Consider the following 20,912-nt stretch of genomic DNA (forward strand, 5'->3'; position numbering starts at 1 on the left):
AAAGTGTCCAAGAAGCCTCACCTAGGGCCGAATAGTATAGCATTCTTGATTAGTAATTGTTACTTGTTTGTAATTGCCTTTTCTTTTGCTTTCATAGCTACGCTTTGCATGTTTGATTTTGTTTAATTTGTGTGCTAAACCGACTAGCTTTGTTGATTAGTAGCTTGCATTGTTTTCTTTCATTGAAAATTTGATTTCTCAACTTAATTGTGTTCTAAGTGGTTTACTAAGAGAAAGTTTTGTGTGAAGACATTGAGGGATAGTTTTTGGCTAAGGCAAAGGCTTGGTATTTAAGTAGTCCTTTGTGACTCACCTCCCTTACCTGGAAAACTACCTTCTTTGACTTTCCTAAATTTCCTTAAGGTAAAACACTTATATACACAAAAACTTTAGCCATGTCTTCTTCTTCTCATTCTACAAAGTCTATTGGAAGTGAATTAAAATCTTTAAAAACTCTTTTGAAAGAAGTTTCACAAACTGTGCAATCAATTGCATATAGACAATTGGAGAGTGAGACTAAACTTAATGTTTTGACTAAAGCAAAGGATGAGAAGTCTCACATTCTAAAAAAATTACCTTCTCATGCATATATCTCTAAAGATCATGATTCTTTTGGGGAGGGAAGCATTAGAGTAAATGATTATTATCAAGCACCCCCTAGAAGACATAGAAGAGATAGAAAAGAACAAGAAAACCCAAGAGGGGTTAGGGTAGACCAACCCCATTTCCATGGAAAAGAAAATATAGAAGCATGCGTAGATTGGGAAATGAGGGTAGAAAAATTGTTTGCTTCCCATAAAGAAAGAAAGGAAAGAAAAACACAAAAGAAGAGAGGGGAAGTCGAAAGGGAAGCTAAAGAAAAAGAAGAAAAAGAAAAGCATGAGAAGACCCTTGAAGAACAAAAGGCGTGGGAGAAGAGTGTTCCTTCCCACAAGGTCATTCAACAAGACCAAAGATTTAAAAATACCTTTGAAAATATGTGTCTTGTTGAACAACCTCAAAGCCTTACCTTTTGTAAAGGAACACTTGCAAGCCTAAGTGAAAAAGAAGAGTCTTTAAAAGAAGCTTGCATAGATAAAAATGAAATAGATTATTTCTCATATGTGCTAGGATATCACCAAGTGAATGTCAAGTTTTTTATAAGCATCTACAAAAACAATTTTTTATGTGAAGTAGTGCCTAAAGAAACTTGTCATGTCTTATTGAGACAACCATTGCAAAGTGTACAAATCCTTATAAACAATGGTTGTCACAACGAGACTATCCTTACACATAAGAGAAAAAGTCTTCATGAAGGAGAACTCATGGGACAAATTAGAGTTGATAAAACTCTAGAGCTTTTAAAAGGAAAACTTTTGTCCCCCATGAGAAAAGAAGTTCAAAGACATTACCTTAGGTACAATTCTTGTTTTCAAACTACGCCCAAGGTAATGTCTCATAAATTCTGTACTCCTTCACCTTTTGCAAATGATCCTTGGGAAGATATAAATTTCATATTAAAACTCCCTAGGACAACAAAAGGTTGTGATTCAATCTTCATGGTTATGGATAAACTCTTCTCTAGAGAAGTGATACATCTTCATGGTTTATCTTCAAGCATAGTGTTGAATAGAGTTCCAAATTACGCAAACCATGATTTGAGGATTTCCTTTGGAAAACTTGCAACTAAATTGCACACTTTAAATTCTTATCATCCTCAAACGCATGGTCAAAATATATTTGAAAATCTAGCTCTTTCTACTATGCCTAGAATAATCATGAAGTGTACACACAACTCTAGAGGTGAGCAAACATACCATAAAGTAGTTCACAAAACTACTTATATTTCTACTTTTAAAGTTATGTGTGGGTTCAATCATCTTTCTCCTTTTAAGTTGTTACCATCTTCTATAGGATTTATGCCTAAAGAGAAAGTAACCACAAATGAACATTTTAAAATACATAAGATGATTAGAGACCACACACAACCATTAAAAGAGAAACTTTGTCCAAGGTTGCCAAAACCAAAAGAAAAACAAAAATGGCAACCTAGTAAAATTAATTTGCAAACTAACACCTATGCCTTATTTGATTATTTCTATAGGTGGACGTTTGATCCAGGAGGACAAGCTTTGGCGAAGCAAAAGGTTGCTATCCGAGATCAAGTCTGTAGATCTGAGGATAGATCTTCTCAAGAAGGAGGAGATGATGGACACCATCCAGCCACATCCATTCCCCTAGCCATGAAGAAGAAGAAGCAATGGATTTGAGGACAAATCCTTTTCAAGAGGGAGGGGATGATGGAAGAGGCCCAAGCACAAGCCCACATGCAAGCCCACCAAAGGGTAGATTTGGGCCAACCATAGAGTTATGGCCAAGAGGATCCAAGAAGACGTTCTTTTACATGTTCAAATGCCATAAACTCTAGTGTAGAGTAGACTTTAATTTCTTGTCAAAATTAGCATAGGAACTTTATTTGTAATTTTTTTTAAATTAATTTTGGCACCTAAAACACCAACCTAGGTAAACTTAGAGTTTCTAAAAAAACCTCTAAATTTACCAAGGCCGGTCTAGAAAGCCCATGGAGGGGGTGAGCATAAAAACTAGACACACCCCTCCCCATGTGCTCATTTGTGCACCCATGTGCCATGTGCACCCATGTGCTTCACATTTACATTTCATTTGGCTAGCATTAGGGTTGCATTATGGTCCTCCTTAGCCTATAAAAGGAGGAGCCTACACCTTGTATTTTCAAGTTTAATTGAGTAATGTTATGCTGCCATTTTTGTGCACTAGCTTTACTTCTCCTAGAAATCTAGGCTATAAACTTCAATCCTTTCACCTTTCTCCCTTGAGCTGGCCGAACCACTCAAACACCACACCTCATGCACCTTCAAAGCCAACACAACTCCTAGGAGGGCTTTGTTTCACTCACCCATTGCTTCCGCATCACTTATTACTACTTTGATTCGAGAAGAACACATGAAAATGCCATCAACCAATATAGTGGCCGATGCTCTTTCGAGACGGCACACACTCTTTTCAAAACTAGGTGCCCAAATTCTTGGATTTGACCACATAAGAGAGCTTTACCAAGAAGACCAAGAACTTTCATCCATCTATGCTCAATGTCTACATAGAGCACAAGGAGGTTACTATGTGTCCGAGGGATATCTTTTTAAAGAAGGAAAACTTTGCATTCCCCAAGGAACACATAGAAAACTCCTTGTCAAAGAATCACATGAAGGGGGACTCATGGGCCATTTTGGAGTTGATAAGACTCTAGATCTTTTAAAAGCAAAATTTTGTTGGCCACACATGAGGAAAGATGTCCAACGACATTGTTCTAGATGTATCTCATGTTTAAAAGCAAAGTCTAGAACAATGCCGCATGGACTCTACACCCCTTTGCCGATTGCAAATGCTCCTTGGGAAGACATTAGCATGGATTTCATTTTAGGACTTCCTAGGACTGCAAGAGGCCATGACTCTATTTTTGTGGTAGTGGACCATTTTAGCAAAATGTCCCACTTTATTCCATGCCACAAAGTAGATGATGCCTTCAAAGCCAACACAACTCCTAGGAGAGCTTTGTTTCACTCACCCATTGCTTCCGCATCACGTTTTACTACTTTGATTCAAGAAGAACACATGAAATGCCATCATATGTATCCTAGGTGTTTGAATCAATTAATAGACCTTAGAACCTACGAAAACACAATTCTAACACATGAGATTGTTTTTCAACGATATTCATAAGTGTTTCAATCAATTAATAGACTAAGATTGTAAAAGAAATATTGAACATATCAAAACACAATTTGAACACATGGAATTGGTTTTCAAAGATATCATAAGTGTTTTCAATCAATTAATAGCGAAAACATTTAGTTAAGTAATACGCTTGTTTTCAATAGTTAAGATACTTTTAATAAACTATTATTATACAGAACATTCACTTTCTTATAGTTTCCTAGGTTATAAAACCTTAGATTGTAATGAAAGAAGTATTAAACATATCAAAACACAATTTTAACACGTGAAATTGTTTTTCAAAGATATCATAAGTGTTTCAATCAATGAATAGACCTTAGGTTGTAAAAGAAGTATTAAACATATCAAAATACAATTTGAACACATGAAATGGTTTTTCAAGGGTGTATGTATCCTAGGTGTTTGAATCAATTAATAGACCTTAGAACATACGAAAACACAATTCTAACACATGAGATTGTTTTTCAACGATATTCATAAGTGTTTCAATCAATTAATAGACTAAGATTGTAAAAGAAATATTGAACATATCAAAACACAATTTGAACACATGGATATGGTTTTCAAAGATATCATAAGTGTTTTCAATCAATTAATAGCGAAAACATTTAGTTAAGTAATACGCTTGTTTTCAATAGTTAAGACACTTTTAATAAACTATTATTATACAGAACATTCACTTTCTTATAGTTTCCTAGGTTATAAAACCTTAGATTGTAAATGAAAGAAGTATTAAACATATCAAAACACAATTTTAACACGTGAAATTGTTTTTCAAAGATATCATAAGTGTTTCAATCAATGAATAGACCTTAGGTTGTAATAGAAGTATTAAACATATCAAAATACAATTTGAACACATGAAATGGTTTTTCAAGGGTGTATGTATCCTAGGTGTTTGAATCAGTTAATAGACCTTAGAACATACGAAAACACAATTCTAACACATGAGATTGTTTTTCAACGATATTCATAAGTGTTTCAATCAATTAATAGACTAAGATTGTAAAAGAAATATTGAACATATCAAAACACAATTTGAACACATGGAATTGGTTTTCAAAGATATCATAAGTGTTTTCAATCAATTAATAGCGAAAACATTTAGTTAAGTAATACGCTTGTTTTCAATAGTTAAGACACTTTTAATAAACTATTATTATACAGAACATTCACTTTCTTATAGTTTCCTAGGTCATAAAACCTTAGATTGTAAATGAAAGAAGTATTAAACATATCAAAACACAATTTTAACACGTGAAATTGTTCTTCAAAGATATCGTAAGTGTTTCAATCAATGAATAGACCTTAGGTTGTAAAAGAAGTATTAAACATATCAAAATACAATTTGAACACATGAAATGGTTTTTCAAGGGTGTATGTATCCTAGGTGTTTGAATCAATTAATAGACCTTAGAACATACGAAAATAGAATTCTAACACATGAGATTGTTTTTCAACGATATTCATAAGTGTTTCAATCAATTAATAGACTAAGATTGTAAAAGAAATATTGAACATATCAAAACACAATTTGAACACATGGAATTGGTTTTCAAAGATATCATAAGTGTTTTCAATCAATTAATAGCGAAAACATTTAGTTAAGTAATACGCTTGTTTTCAACAGTTAAGACACTTTTAATAAACTATTATTATACAGAACATTCACTTTCTTATAGTTTCCTAGGTTATAAAACCTTAGATTGTAAATGAAAGAAGTATTAAACATATCAAAACACAATTTTAACATGTGAAATTGTTTTTCAAAGATATCATAAGTGTTTCAATCAATGAATAGACCTTAGGTTGTAAAAGAAGTATTAAACATATCAAAATACAATTTGAACACATGAAATGGTTTTTCAAGGGAGTATGTATCCTAGGTGTTTGAATCAATTAAAAGACCTTAGAACATACGAAAACACAATTCTAACACATGAGATTGTTTTTCAACGATATTCATAAGTGTTTCAATCAATTAATAGACTAAGATTGTAAAAGAAATATTGAACATATCAAAACACAATTTGAACACATGGAATTGGTTTTCAAACATATCACAAGTGCTTTCAATCAATTAATAGCGAAAACATTTAGTTAAGTAATACGCTTGTTTTCAATAGTTAAGATACTTTTAATAAACTATTATTATACAGAATATTCACTTTCTTATAGTTTCCTAGGTCATAAAACCTTAGATTGTAAATGAAAGAAGTATTAAACATATCAAAACACAATTTTAACACGTGAAATTGTTTTTCAAAGATATCATAAGTGTTTCAATCAATGAATAGACCTTAGGTTGTAATAGAAGTATTAAACATATCAAAATACAATTTGAACACATGAAATGGTTTTTCAAGGGTGTATGTATCCTAGGTGTTTGAATCAGTTAATAGACCTTAGAACATACGAAAACACAATTCTAACACATGAGATTGTTTTTCAACGATATTCATAAGTGTTTCAATCAATTAATAGACTAAGATTGTAAAAGAAATATTGAACATATCAAAACACAATTTGAACACATGGAATTGGTTTTCAAAGATATCATAAGTGTTTTCAATCAATTAATAGCGAAAACATTTAGTTAAGTAATACGCTTGTTTTCAATAGTTAAGACACTTTTAATAAACTATTATTATACAGAACATTCACTTTCTTATAGTTTCCTAGGTCATAAAACCTTAGATTGTAAATGAAAGAAGTATTAAACATATCAAAACACAATTTTAACACGTGAAATTGTTCTTCAAAGATATCGTAAGTGTTTCAATCAATGAATAGACCTTAGGTTGTAAAAGAAGTATTAAACATATCAAAATACAATTTGAACACATGAAATGGTTTTTCAAGGGTGTATGTATCCTAGGTGTTTGAATCAATTAATAGACCTTAGAACATACGAAAATAGAATTCTAACACATGAGATTGTTTTTCAACGATATTCATAAGTGTTTCAATCAATTAATAGACTAAGATTGTAAAAGAAATATTGAACATATCAAAACACAATTTGAACACATGGAATTGGTTTTCAAAGATATCATAAGTGTTTTCAATCAATTAATAGCGAAAACATTTAGTTAAGTAATACGCTTGTTTTCAACAGTTAAGACACTTTTAATAAACTATTATTATACAGAACATTCACTTTCTTATAGTTTCCTAGGTTATAAAACCTTAGATTGTAAATGAAAGAAGTATTAAACATATCAAAACACAATTTTAACATGTGAAATTGTTTTTCAAAGATATCATAAGTGTTTCAATCAATGAATAGACCTTAGGTTGTAAAAGAAGTATTAAACATATCAAAATACAATTTGAACACATGAAATGGTTTTTCAAGGGAGTATGTATCCTAGGTGTTTGAATCAATTAAAAGACCTTAGAACATACGAAAACACAATTCTAACACATGAGATTGTTTTTCAACGATATTCATAAGTGTTTCAATCAATTAATAGACTAAGATTGTAAAAGAAATATTGAACATATCAAAACACAATTTGAACACATGGAATTGGTTTTCAAAGATATCATAAGTGTTTTCAATCAATTAATAGCGAAAACATTTAGTTAAGTAATACGCTTGTTTTCAATAGTTAAGACACTTTTAATAAACTATTATTATACAGAACATTCACTTTCTTATAGTTTCCTAGGTCATAAAACCTTAGATTGTAAATGAAAGAAGTATTAAACGTATCAAAACACAATTTTAACACGTGAAATTGTTTTTCAAAGATAACATAAGTGCTTCAATCAATGAATAGACCTTAGGTTGTAAAAGAAGTATTAAACATATCAAAATACAATTTGAACACATGAAATGGTTTTTTTCAAGGGTGTATGTATCCTAGGTGTTTGAATCAATTAATAGACCTTAGAACATACGAAAACACAATTCTAACACATGAGATTGTTTTTCAACGATACTCATAAGTGTTTCAATCAATTAATAGACTAAGATTGTAAAAGAAATATTGAACATATCAAAACACAATTTGAACACATGGAATTGGTTTTCAAAGATATCATAAGTGTTTTCAATCAATTAATAGCGAAAACATTTAGTTAAGTAATACGCTTGTTTTCAATAGTTAAGATACTTTTAATAAACTATTATTATACAGAACATTCACTTTCTTATAGTTTCCTAGGTTATAAAACCTTAGATTGTAAACGAAAGAAGTATTAAACGTATCAAAACACAATTTTAACATGTGAAATTGTTTTTCAAAGATATCATAAGTGTTTCAATCAATGAATAGACCTTAGGTTGTAAAAGAAGTATTAAACATATCAAAATACAATTTGAACACATGAAATGGTTTTTCAAGGGAGTATGTATCCTAGGTGTTTGAATCAATTAAAAGACCTTAGAACATACGAAAACACAATTCTAACACATGAGATTGTTTTTCAACGATATTCATAAGTGTTTCAATCAATTAATAGACTAAGATTGTAAAAGAAATATTGAACATATCAAAACACAATTTGAACACATGGAATTGGTTTTCAAACATATCACAAGTGCTTTCAATCAATTAATAGCGAAAACATTTAGTTAAGTAATACGCTTGTTTTCAATAGTTAAGATACTTTTAATAAACTATTATTATACAGAATATTCACTTTCTTATAGTTTCCTAGGTCATAAAACCTTAGATTGTAAATGAAAGAAGTATTAAACATATCAAAACACAATTTTAACACGTGAAATTGTTTTTCAAAGATATCATAAGTGTTTCAATCAATGAATAGACCTTAGGTTGTAATAGAAGTATTAAACATATCAAAATACAATTTGAACACATGAAATGGTTTTTCAAGGGTGTATGTATCCTAGGTGTTTGAATCAGTTAATAGACCTTAGAACATACGAAAACACAATTCTAACACATGAGATTGTTTTTCAACGATATTCATAAGTGTTTCAATCAATTAATAGACTAAGATTGTAAAAGAAATATTGAACATATCAAAACACAATTTGAACACATGGAATTGGTTTTCAAAGATATCATAAGTGTTTTCAATCAATTAATAGCGAAAACATTTAGTTAAGTAATACGCTTGTTTTCAATAGTTAAGACACTTTTAATAAACTATTATTATACAGAACATTCACTTTCTTATAGTTTCCTAGGTCATAAAACCTTAGATTGTAAATGAAAGAAGTATTAAACATATCAAAACACAATTTTAACACGTGAAATTGTTCTTCAAAGATATCGTAAGTGTTTCAATCAATGAATAGACCTTAGGTTGTAAAAGAAGTATTAAACATATCAAAATACAATTTGAACACATGAAATGGTTTTTCAAGGGTGTATGTATCCTAGGTGTTTGAATCAATTAATAGACCTTAGAACATACGAAAATAGAATTCTAACACATGAGATTGTTTTTCAACGATATTCATAAGTGTTTCAATCAATTAATAGACTAAGATTGTAAAAGAAATATTGAACATATCAAAACACAATTTGAACACATGGAATTGGTTTTCAAAGATATCATAAGTGTTTTCAATCAATTAATAGCGAAAACATTTAGTTAAGTAATACGCTTGTTTTCAACAGTTAAGACACTTTTAATAAACTATTATTATACAGAACATTCACTTTCTTATAGTTTCCTAGGTTATAAAACCTTAGATTGTAAATGAAAGAAGTATTAAACATATCAAAACACAATTTTAACATGTGAAATTGTTTTTCAAAGATATCATAAGTGTTTCAATCAATGAATAGACCTTAGGTTGTAAAAGAAGTATTAAACATATCAAAATACAATTTGAACACATGAAATGGTTTTTCAAGGGAGTATGTATCCTAGGTGTTTGAATCAATTAAAAGACCTTAGAACATACGAAAACACAATTCTAACACATGAGATTGTTTTTCAACGATATTCATAAGTGTTTCAATCAATTAATAGACTAAGATTGTAAAAGAAATATTGAACATATCAAAACACAATTTGAACACATGGAATTGGTTTTCAAAGATATCATAAGTGTTTTCAATCAATTAATAGCGAAAACATTTAGTTAAGTAATACGCTTGTTTTCAATAGTTAAGACACTTTTAATAAACTATTATTATACAGAACATTCACTTTCTTATAGTTTCCTAGGTCATAAAACCTTAGATTGTAAATGAAAGAAGTATTAAACGTATCAAAACACAATTTTAACACGTGAAATTGTTTTTCAAAGATAACATAAGTGCTTCAATCAATGAATAGACCTTAGGTTGTAAAAGAAGTATTAAACATATCAAAATACAATTTGAACACATGAAATGGTTTTTTTCAAGGGTGTATGTATCCTAGGTGTTTGAATCAATTAATAGACCTTAGAACATACGAAAACACAATTCTAACACATGAGATTGTTTTTCAACGATACTCATAAGTGTTTCAATCAATTAATAGACTAAGATTGTAAAAGAAATATTGAACATATCAAAACACAATTTGAACACATGGAATTGGTTTTCAAAGATATCATAAGTGTTTTCAATCAATTAATAGCGAAAACATTTAGTTAAGTAATACGCTTGTTTTCAATAGTTAAGATACTTTTAATAAACTATTATTATACAGAACATTCACTTTCTTATAGTTTCCTAGGTTATAAAACCTTAGATTGTAAACGAAAGAAGTATTAAACGTATCAAAACACAATTTTAACACGTGAAATTGTTTTTCAAAGATATCATAAGTGTTTCAATCAATGAATAGACCTTAGGTTGTAAAAGAAGTATTAAACATATCAAAATACAATTTGAACACATGAAATGGTTTTTTTCAAGGGTGTATGTATCCTAGGTGTTTGAATCAATTAATAGACCTTAGAACATACGAAAACACAATTCTAACACATGAGATTGTTTTTCAACGATACTCATAAGTGTTTCAATCAATTAATAGACTAAGATTGTAAAAGAAATATTGAACATATCAAAACACAATTTGAACACATGGAATTGGTTTTCAAAGATATCATAAGTGTTTTCAATCAATTAATAGCGAAAACATTTAGTTAAGTAATACGCTTGTTTTCAATAGTTAAGATACTTTTAATAAACTATTATTATACAGAACATTCACTTTCTTATAGTTTCCTAGGTTATAAAACCTTAGATTGTAAACGAAAGAAGTATTAAACGTATCAAAACACAATTTTAACACGTGAAATTGTTTTTCAAAGATATCATAAGTGTTTCAATCAATGAATAGACCTTAGGTTGTAAAAGAAGTATTAAACATATCAAAATACAATTTGAACACATGAAATGGTTTTTTTCAAGGGTGTATGTATCCTAGGTGTTTGAATCAATTAATAGACCTTAGAACATACGAAAACACAATTCTAACACATGAGATTGTTTTTCAACGATACATATCAAAACACAATTTGAACACATGGAATTGGTTTTCAAAGATATCATAAGTGTTTTCAATCAATTAATAGCGAAAACATTTAGTTAAGTAATACGCTTGTTTTCAATAGTTAAGATACTTTTAATAAACTATTATTATACAGAACATTCACTTTCTTATAGTTTCCTAGGTTATAAAACCTTAGATTGTAAATGAAAGAAGTATTAAACGTATCAAAACACAATTTTAACACGTGAAATTGTTTTTCAAAGATATCATAAGTGTTTCAATCAATGAATAGACCTTAGGTTGTATAAAAGAAGTACTAAACATATCAAAATACAATTTGAACACATGAAATGGTTTTTTTCAAGGGTGTATGTATCCTAGGTGTTTGAATCAATTAATAGACCTTAGAACATACGAAAACACAATTCTAACACATGAGATTGTTTTTCAACGATACTCATAAGTGTTTCAATCAATTAATAGACTAAGATTGTAAAAGAAATATTGAACATATCAAAACACAATTTGAACACATGGAATTGGTTTTCAAAGATATCATAAGTGTTTTCAATCAATTAATAGCGAAAACATTTAGTTAAGTAATACGCTTGTTTTCAATAGTTAAGATACTTTTAATAAACTATTATTATACAGAACATTCACTTTCTTATAGTTTCCTAGGTTATAAAACCTTAGATTGTAAAGGAAAGAAGTATTAAACGTATCAAAACACAATTTTAACACGTGAAATTGTTTTTCAAAGATATCATAAGTGTTTCAATCAATGAATAGACCTTAGGTTGTAAAAGAAGTATTAAACATATCAAAATACAATTTGAACACATGAAATGGTTTTTTTCAAGGGTGTATGTATCCTAGGTGTTTGAATCAATTAATAGACCTTAGAACATACGAAAACACAATTCTAACACATGAGATTGTTTTTCAACGATACTCATAAGTGTTTCAATCAATTAATAGACTAAGATTGTAAAAGAAATATTGAACATATCAAAACACAATTTGAACACATGGAATTGGTTTTCAAAGATATCATAAGTGTTTTCAATCAATTAATAGCGAAAACATTTAGTTAAGTAATACGCTTGTTTTCAATAGTTAAGATACTTTTAATAAACTATTATTATACAGAACATTCACTTTCTTATAGTTTCCTAGGTTATAAAACCTTAGATTGTAAACGAAAGAAGTATTAAACGTATCAAAACACAATTTTAACACGTGAAATTGTTTTTCAAAGATATCATAAGTGTTTCAATCAATGAATAGACCTTAGGTTGTAAAAGAAGTATTAAACATATCAAAATACAATTTGAACACATGAAATGGTTTTTTTCAAGGGTGTATGTATCCTAGGTGTTTGAATCAATTAATAGACCTTAGAACATACGAAAACACAATTCTAACACATGAGATTGTTTTTCAACGATACTCATAAGTGTTTCAATCAATTAATAGACTAAGATTGTAAAAGAAATATTGAACATATCAAAACACAATTTGAACACATGGAATTGGTTTTCAAAGATATCATAAGTGTTTTCAATCAATTAATAGCGAAAACATTTAGTTAAGTAATACGCTTGTTTTCAATAGTTAAGATACTTTTAATAAACTATTATTATACAGAACATTCACTTTCTTATAGTTTCCTAGGTTATAAAACCTTAGATTGTAAACGAAAGAAGTATTAAACGTATCAAAACACAATTTTAACACGTGAAATTGTTTTTCAAAGATATCATAAGTGTTTCAATCAATGAATAGACCTTAGGTTGTAAAAGAAGTATTAAACATATCAAAATACAATTTGAACACATGAAATGGTTTTTTTCAAGGGTGTATGTATCCTAGGTGTTTGAATCAATTAATAGACCTTAGAACATACGAAAACACAATTCTAACACATGAGATTGTTTTTCAACGATACTCATAAGTGTTTCAATCAATTAATAGACTAAGATTGTAAAAGAAATATTGAACATATCAAAACACAATTTGAACACATGGAATTGGTTTTCAAAGATATCATAAGTGTTTTCAATCAATTAATAGCGAAAACATTTAGTTAAGTAATACGCTTGTTTTCAATAGTTAAGATACTTTTAATAAACTATTATTATACAGAACATTCACTTTCTTATAGTTTCCTAGGTTATAAAACCTTAGATTGTAAAGGAAAGAAGTATTAAACGTATCAAAACACAATTTTAACACGTGAAATTGTTTTTCAAAGATAACATAAGTGCTTCAATCAATGAATAGACCTTAGGCTGTAAAAGAAGTATTAAACATATCAAAATACAATTTGAACACATGAAATGGTTTTTTTCAAGGGTGTATGTATCCTAGGTGTTTGAATCAATTAATAGACCTTAGAACATACGAAAACACAATTCTAACACATGAGATTGTTTTTCAACGATACTCATAAGTGTTTCAATCAATTAATAGACTAAGATTGTAAAAGAAATATTGAACATATCAAAACACAATTTGAACACATGGAATTGGTTTTCAAAGATATCATAAGTGTTTTCAATCAATTAATAGCGAAAACATTTAGTTAAGTAATACGCTTGTTTTCAATAGTTAAGATACTTTTAATAAACTATTATTATACAGAACATTCACTTTCTTATAGTTTCCTAGGTTATAAAACCTTAGATTGTAAACGAAAGAAGTATTAAACGTATCAAAACACAATTTTAACACGTGAAATTGTTTTTCAAAGATATCATAAGTGTTTCAATCAATGAATAGACCTTAGGTTGTAAAAGAAGTATTAAACATATCAAAATACAATTTGAACACATGAAATGGTTTTTTTCAAGGGTGTATGTATCCTAGGTGTTTGAATCAATTAATAGACCTTAGAACATACGAAAACACAATTCTAACACATGAGATTGTTTTTCAACGATACTCATAAGTGTTTCAATCAATTAATAGACTAAGATTGTAAAAGAAATATTGAACATATCAAAACACAATTTGAACACATGGAATTGGTTTTCAAAGATATCATAAGTGTTTTCAATCAATTAATAGCGAAAACATTTAGTTAAGTAATACGCTTGTTTTCAATAGTTAAGATACTTTTAATAAACTATTATTATACAGAACATTCACTTTCTTATAGTTTCCTAGGTTATAAAACCTTAGATTGTAAACGAAAGAAGTATTAAACGTATCAAAACACAATTTTAACACGTGAAATTGTTTTTCAAAGATATCATAAGTGTTTCAATCAATGAATAGACCTTAGGTTGTAAAAGAAGTATTAAACATATCAAAATACAATTTGAACACATGAAATGGTTTTTTTCAAGGGTGTATGTATCTTAGGTGTTTGAATCAATTAATAGACCTTAGAACATACGAAAACACAATTCTAACACATGAGATTGTTTTTCAACGATACTCATAAGTGTTTCAATCAATTAATAGACTAAGATTGTAAAAGAAATATTGAACATATCAAAACACAATTTGAACACATGGAATTGGTTTTCAAAGATATCATAAGTGTTTTCAATCAATTAATAGCGAAAACATTTAGTTAAGTAATACGCTTGTTTTCAATAGTTAAGATACTTTTAATAAACTATTATTATACAGAACATTCACTTTCTTATAGTTTCCTAGGTTATAAAACCTTAGATTGTAAACGAAAGAAGTATTAAACGTATCAAAACACAATTTTAACACGTGAAATTGTTTTTCAAAGATATCATAAGTGTTTCAATCAATGAATAGACCTTAGGTTGTAAAAGAAGTATTAAACATATCAAAATACAATTTGAACACATGAAATGGTTTTTTTCAAGGGTGTATGTATCCTAGGTGTTTGAATCAATTAATAGACCTTAGAACATACGAAAACACAATTCTAACACATGAGATTGTTTTTCAACGATACTCATAAGTGTTTCAATCAATTAATAGACTAAGATTGTAAAAGAAATATTGAACATATCAAAACACAATTTGAACACATGGAATTGGTTTTCAAAGATATCATAAGTGTTTTCAATCAATTAATAGCGAAAACATTTAGTTAAGTAATACGCTTGTTTTCAATAGTTAAGATACTTTTAATAAACTATTATTATACAGAACATTCACTTTCTTATAGTTTCCTAGGTTATAAAACCTTAGATTGTAAACGAAAGAAGTATTAAACGTATCAAAACACAATTTTAACACGTGAAATTGTTTTTCAAAGATATCATAAGTGTTTCAATCAATGAATAGACCTTAGGTTGTAAAAGAAGTATTAAACATATCAAAATACAATTTGAACACATGAAATGGTTTTTTTCAAGGGTGTATGTATCCTAGGTGTTTGAATCAATTAATAGACCTTAGAACATACGAAAACACAATTCTAACACATGAGATTGTTTTTCAACGATACTCATAAGTGTTTCAATCAATTAATAGACTAAGATTGTAAAAGAAATATTGAACATATCAAAACACAATTTGAACACATGGAATTGGTTTTCAAAGATATCATAAGTGTTTTCAATCAATTAATAGCGAAAACATTTAGTTAAGTAATACGCTTGTTTTCAATAGTTAAGATACTTTTAATAAACTATTATTATACAGAACATTCACTTTCTTATAGTTTCCTAGGTTATAAAACCTTAGATTGTAAACGAAAGAAGTATTAAACGTATCAAAACACAATTTTAACACGTGAAATTGTTTTTCAAAGATATCATAAGTGTTTCAATCAATGAATAGACCTTAGGCTGTAAAAGAAGTATTAAACATATCAAAATACAATTTGAACACATGAAATGGTTTTTTCAAGGGTGTATGTATCCTAGGTGTTTGAATCAATTAATAGACCTTAGAACATACGAAAACACAATTCTAACACATGAGATTGTTTTTCAACGATACTCATAAGTGTTTCAATCAATTAATAGACTAAGATTGTAAAAGAAATATTGAACATATCAAAACACAATTTGAACACATGGAATTGGTTTTCAAAGATATCATAAGTGTTTTCAATCAATTAATAGCGAAAACATTTAGTTAAGTAATACGCTTGTTTTCAATAGTTAAGATACTTTTAATAAACTATTATTATACAGAACATTCACTTTCTTATAGTTTCCTAGGTTATAAAACCTTAGATTGTAAACGAAAGAAGTATTAAACGTATCAAAACACAATTTTAACACGTGAAATTGTTTTTCAAAGATATCATAAGTGTTTCAATCAATGAATAGACCTTAGGCTGTAAAAGAAGTATTAAACATATCAAAATACAATTTGAACACATGAAATGGTTTTTTTCAAGGGTGTATGTATCCTAGGTGTTTGAATCAATTAATAGACCTTAGAACATACGAAAACACAATTCTAACACATGAGATTGTTTTTCAACGATACTCATAAGTGTTTCAATCAATTAATAGACTAAGATTGTAAAAGAAATATTGAACATATCAAAACACAATTTGAACACATGGAATTGGTTTTCAAAGATATCATAAGTGTTTTCAATCAATTAATAGCGAAAACATTTAGTTAAGTAATACGCTTGTTTTCAATAGTTAAGATACTTTTAATAAACTATTATTATACAGAACATTCACTTTCTTATAGTTTCCTAGGTTATAAAACCTTAGATTGTAAACGAAAGAAGTATTAAACGTATCAAAACACAATTTTAACACGTGAAATTGTTTTTCAAAGATATCATAAGTGTTTCAATCAATGAATAGACCTTAGGCTGTAAAAGAAGTATTAAACATATCAAAATACAATTTGAACACATGAAATGGTTTTTTTCAAGGGTGTATGTATCCTAGGTGTTTGAATCAATTAATAGACCTTAGAACATACGAAAACACAATTCTAACACATGAGATTGTTTTTCAACGATACTCATAAGTGTTTCAATCAATTAATAGACTAAGATTGTAAAAGAAATATTGAACATATCAAAACACAATTTGAACACATGGAATTGGTTTTCAAAGATATCATAAGTGTTTTCAATCAATTAATAGCGAAAACATTTAGTTAAGTAATACGCTTGTTTTCAATAGTTAAGATACTTTTAATAAACTATTATTATACAGAACATTCACTTTCTTATAGTTTCCTAGGTTATAAAACCTTAGATTGTAAACGAAAGAAGTATTAAACGTATCAAAACACAATTTTAACACGTGAAATTGTTTTTCAAAGATATCATAAGTGTTTCAATCAATGAATAGACCTTAGGTTGTAAAAGAAGTATTAAACATATCAAAATACAATTTGAACACATGAAATGGTTTTTTTCAAGGGTGTATGTATCCTAGGTGTTTGAATCAATTAATAGACCTTAGAACATACGAAAACACAATTCTAACACATGAGATTGTTTTTCAACGATACTCATAAGTGTTTCAATCAATTAATAGACTAAGATTGTAAAAGAAATATTGAACATATCAAAACACAATTTGAACACATGGAATTGGTTTTCAAAGATATCATAAGTGTTTTCAATCAATTAATAGCGAAAACATTTAGTTAAGTAATACGCTTGTTTTCAATAGTTAAGATACTTTTAATAAACTATTATTATACAGAACATTCACTTTCTTATAGTTTCCTAGGTTATAAAACCTTAGATTGTAAACGAAAGAAGTATTAAACGTATCAAAACACAATTTTAACACGTGAAATTGTTTTTCAAAGATATCATAAGTGTTTCAATCAATGAATAGACCTTAGGCTGTAAAAGAAGTATTAAACATATCAAAATACAATTTGAACACATGAAATGGTTTTTTTCAAGGGTGTATGTATCCTAGGTGTTTGAATCAATTAATAGACCTTAGAACATACGAAAACACAATTCTAACACATGAGATTGTTTTTCAACGATACTCATAAGTGTTTCAATCAATTAATAGACTAAGATTGTAAAAGAAATATTGAACATATCAAAACACAATTTGAACACATGGAATTGGTTTTCAAAGATATCATAAGTGTTTTCAATCAATTAATAGCGAAAACATTTAGTTAAGTAATACGCTTGTTTTCAATAGTTAAGATACTTTTAATAAACTATTATTATACAGAACATTCACTTTCTTATAGTTTCCTAGGATATAAAACCTTAGATTGTAAAGGAAAGAAGTATTAAACGTATCAAAACACAATTTTAACACGTGAAATTGTTTTTCAAAGATAACATAAGTGCTTCAATCAATGAATAGACCTTAGGTTGTAAAAGAAGTATTAAACATATCAAAATACAATTTGAACACATGAAATGGTTTTTTTCAAGGGTGTATGTATCCTAGGTGTTTGAATCAATTAATAGACCTTAGAACATACGAAAACACAATTCTAACACATGAGATTGTTTTTCAACGATACTCATAAGTGTTTCAATCAATTAATAGACTAAGATTGTAAAAGAAATATTGAACATATCAAAACACAATTTGAACACATGGAATTGGTTTTCAAAGATATCATAAGTGTTTTCAATCAATTAATAGCGAAAACATTTAGTTAAATACGCTTGTTTTCAATAGTTAAGATACTTTTAATAAACTATTATTATACAGAACATTCACTTTCTTATAGTTTCCTAGGTTATAAAACCTTAGATTGTAAACGAAAGAAGTATTAAACGTATCAAAACACAATTTTAACACGTGAAATTGTTTTTCAAAGATATCATAAGTGTTTCAATCAATGAATAGACCTTAGGTTGTAAAAGAAGTATTAAACATATCAAAATACAATTTGAACACATGAAATGGTTTTTTTCAAGGGTGTATGTATCCTAGGTGTTTGAATCAATTAATAGACCTTAGAACATACGAAAACACAATTCTAACACATGAGATTGTTTTTCAACGATACTCATAAGTGTTTCAATCAATTAATAGACTAAGATTGTAAAAGAAATATTGAACATATCAAAACACAATTTGAACACATGGAATTGGTTTTCAAAGATATCATAAGTGTTTTCAATCAATTAATAGCGAAAACATTTAGTTAAGTAATACGCTTGTTTTCAATAGTTAAGATACTTTTAATAAACTATTATTATACAGAACATTCACTTTCTTATAGTTTCCTAGGTTATAAAACCTTAGATTGTAAACGAAAGAAGTATTAAACGTATCAAAACACAATTTTAACACGTGAAATTGTTTTTCAAAGATATCATAAGTGTTTCAATCAATGAATAGACCTTAGGCTGTAAAAGAAGTATTAAACATATCAAAATACAATTTGAACACATGAAATGGTTTTTTTCAAGGGTGTATGTATCCTAGGTGTTTGAATCAATTAATAGACCTTAGAACATACGAAAACACAATTCTAACACATGAGATTGTTTTTCAACGATACTCATAAGTGTTTCAATCAATTAATAGACTAAGATTGTAAAAGAAATATTGAACATATCAAAACACAATTTGAACACATGGAATTGGTTTTCAAAGATATCATAAGTGTTTTCAATCAATTAATAGCGAAAACATTTAGTTAAGTAATACGCTTGTTTTCAATAGTTAAGATACTTTTAATAAACTATTATTATACAGAACATTCACTTTCTTATAGTTTCCTAGGATATAAAACCTTAGATTGTAAAGGAAAGAAGTATTAAACGTATCAAAACACAATTTTAACACGTGAAATTGTTTTTCAAAGATAACATAAGTGCTTCAATCAATGAATAGACCTTAGGTTGTAAAAGAAGTATTAAACATATCAAAATACAATTTGAACACATGAAATGGTTTTTTTCAAGGGTGTATGTATCCTAGGTGTTTGAATCAATTAATAGACCTTAGAACATACGAAAACACAATTCTAACACATGAGATTGTTTTTCAACGATACTCATAAGTGTTTCAATCAATTAATAGACTAAGATTGTAAAAGAAATATTGAACATATCAAAACACAATTTGAACACATGGAATTGGTTTTCAAAGATATCATAAGTGTTTTCAATCAATTAATAGCGAAAACATTTAGTTAAGTAATATGCTTGTTTTCAATAGTTAAGATACTTTTAATAAACTATTATTATACAGAACATTCACTTTCTTATAGTTTCCTAGGTTATAAAACCTTAGATTGTAAACGAAAGAAGTATTAAACGTATCAAAACACAATTTTAACACGTGAAATTGTTTTTCAAAGATATCATAAGTGTTTCAATCAATGAATAGACCTTAGGTTGTAAAAGAAGTATTAAACATATCAAAATACAATTTGAACACATGAAATGGTTTTTTTCAAGGGTGTATGTATCCTAGGTGTTTGAATCAATTAATAGACCTTAGAACATACGAAAACACAATTCTAACACATGAGATTGTTTTTCAACGATACTCATAAGTGTTTCAATCAATTAATAGACTAAGATTGTAAAAGAAATATTGAACATATCAAAACACAATTTGAACACATGGAATTGGTTTTCAAAGATATCATAAGTGTTTTCAATCAATTAATAGCGAAAACATTTAGTTAAGTAATACGCTTGTTTTCAATAGTTAAGATACTTTTAATAAACTATTATTATACAGAACATTCACTTTCTTATAGTTTCCTAGGTTATAAAACCTTAGATTGTAAACGAAAGAAGTATTAAACGTATCAAAACACAATTTTAACACGTGAAATTGTTTTTCAAAGATATCATAAGTGTTTCAATC

Source organism: Phaseolus vulgaris, chromosome 8 (assembly GCF_051622355.1).
Source record: "Phaseolus vulgaris cultivar YP4 chromosome 8, ASM5162235v1, whole genome shotgun sequence".
Lineage (NCBI taxonomy): Eukaryota > Viridiplantae > Streptophyta > Magnoliopsida > Fabales > Fabaceae > Phaseolus > Phaseolus vulgaris.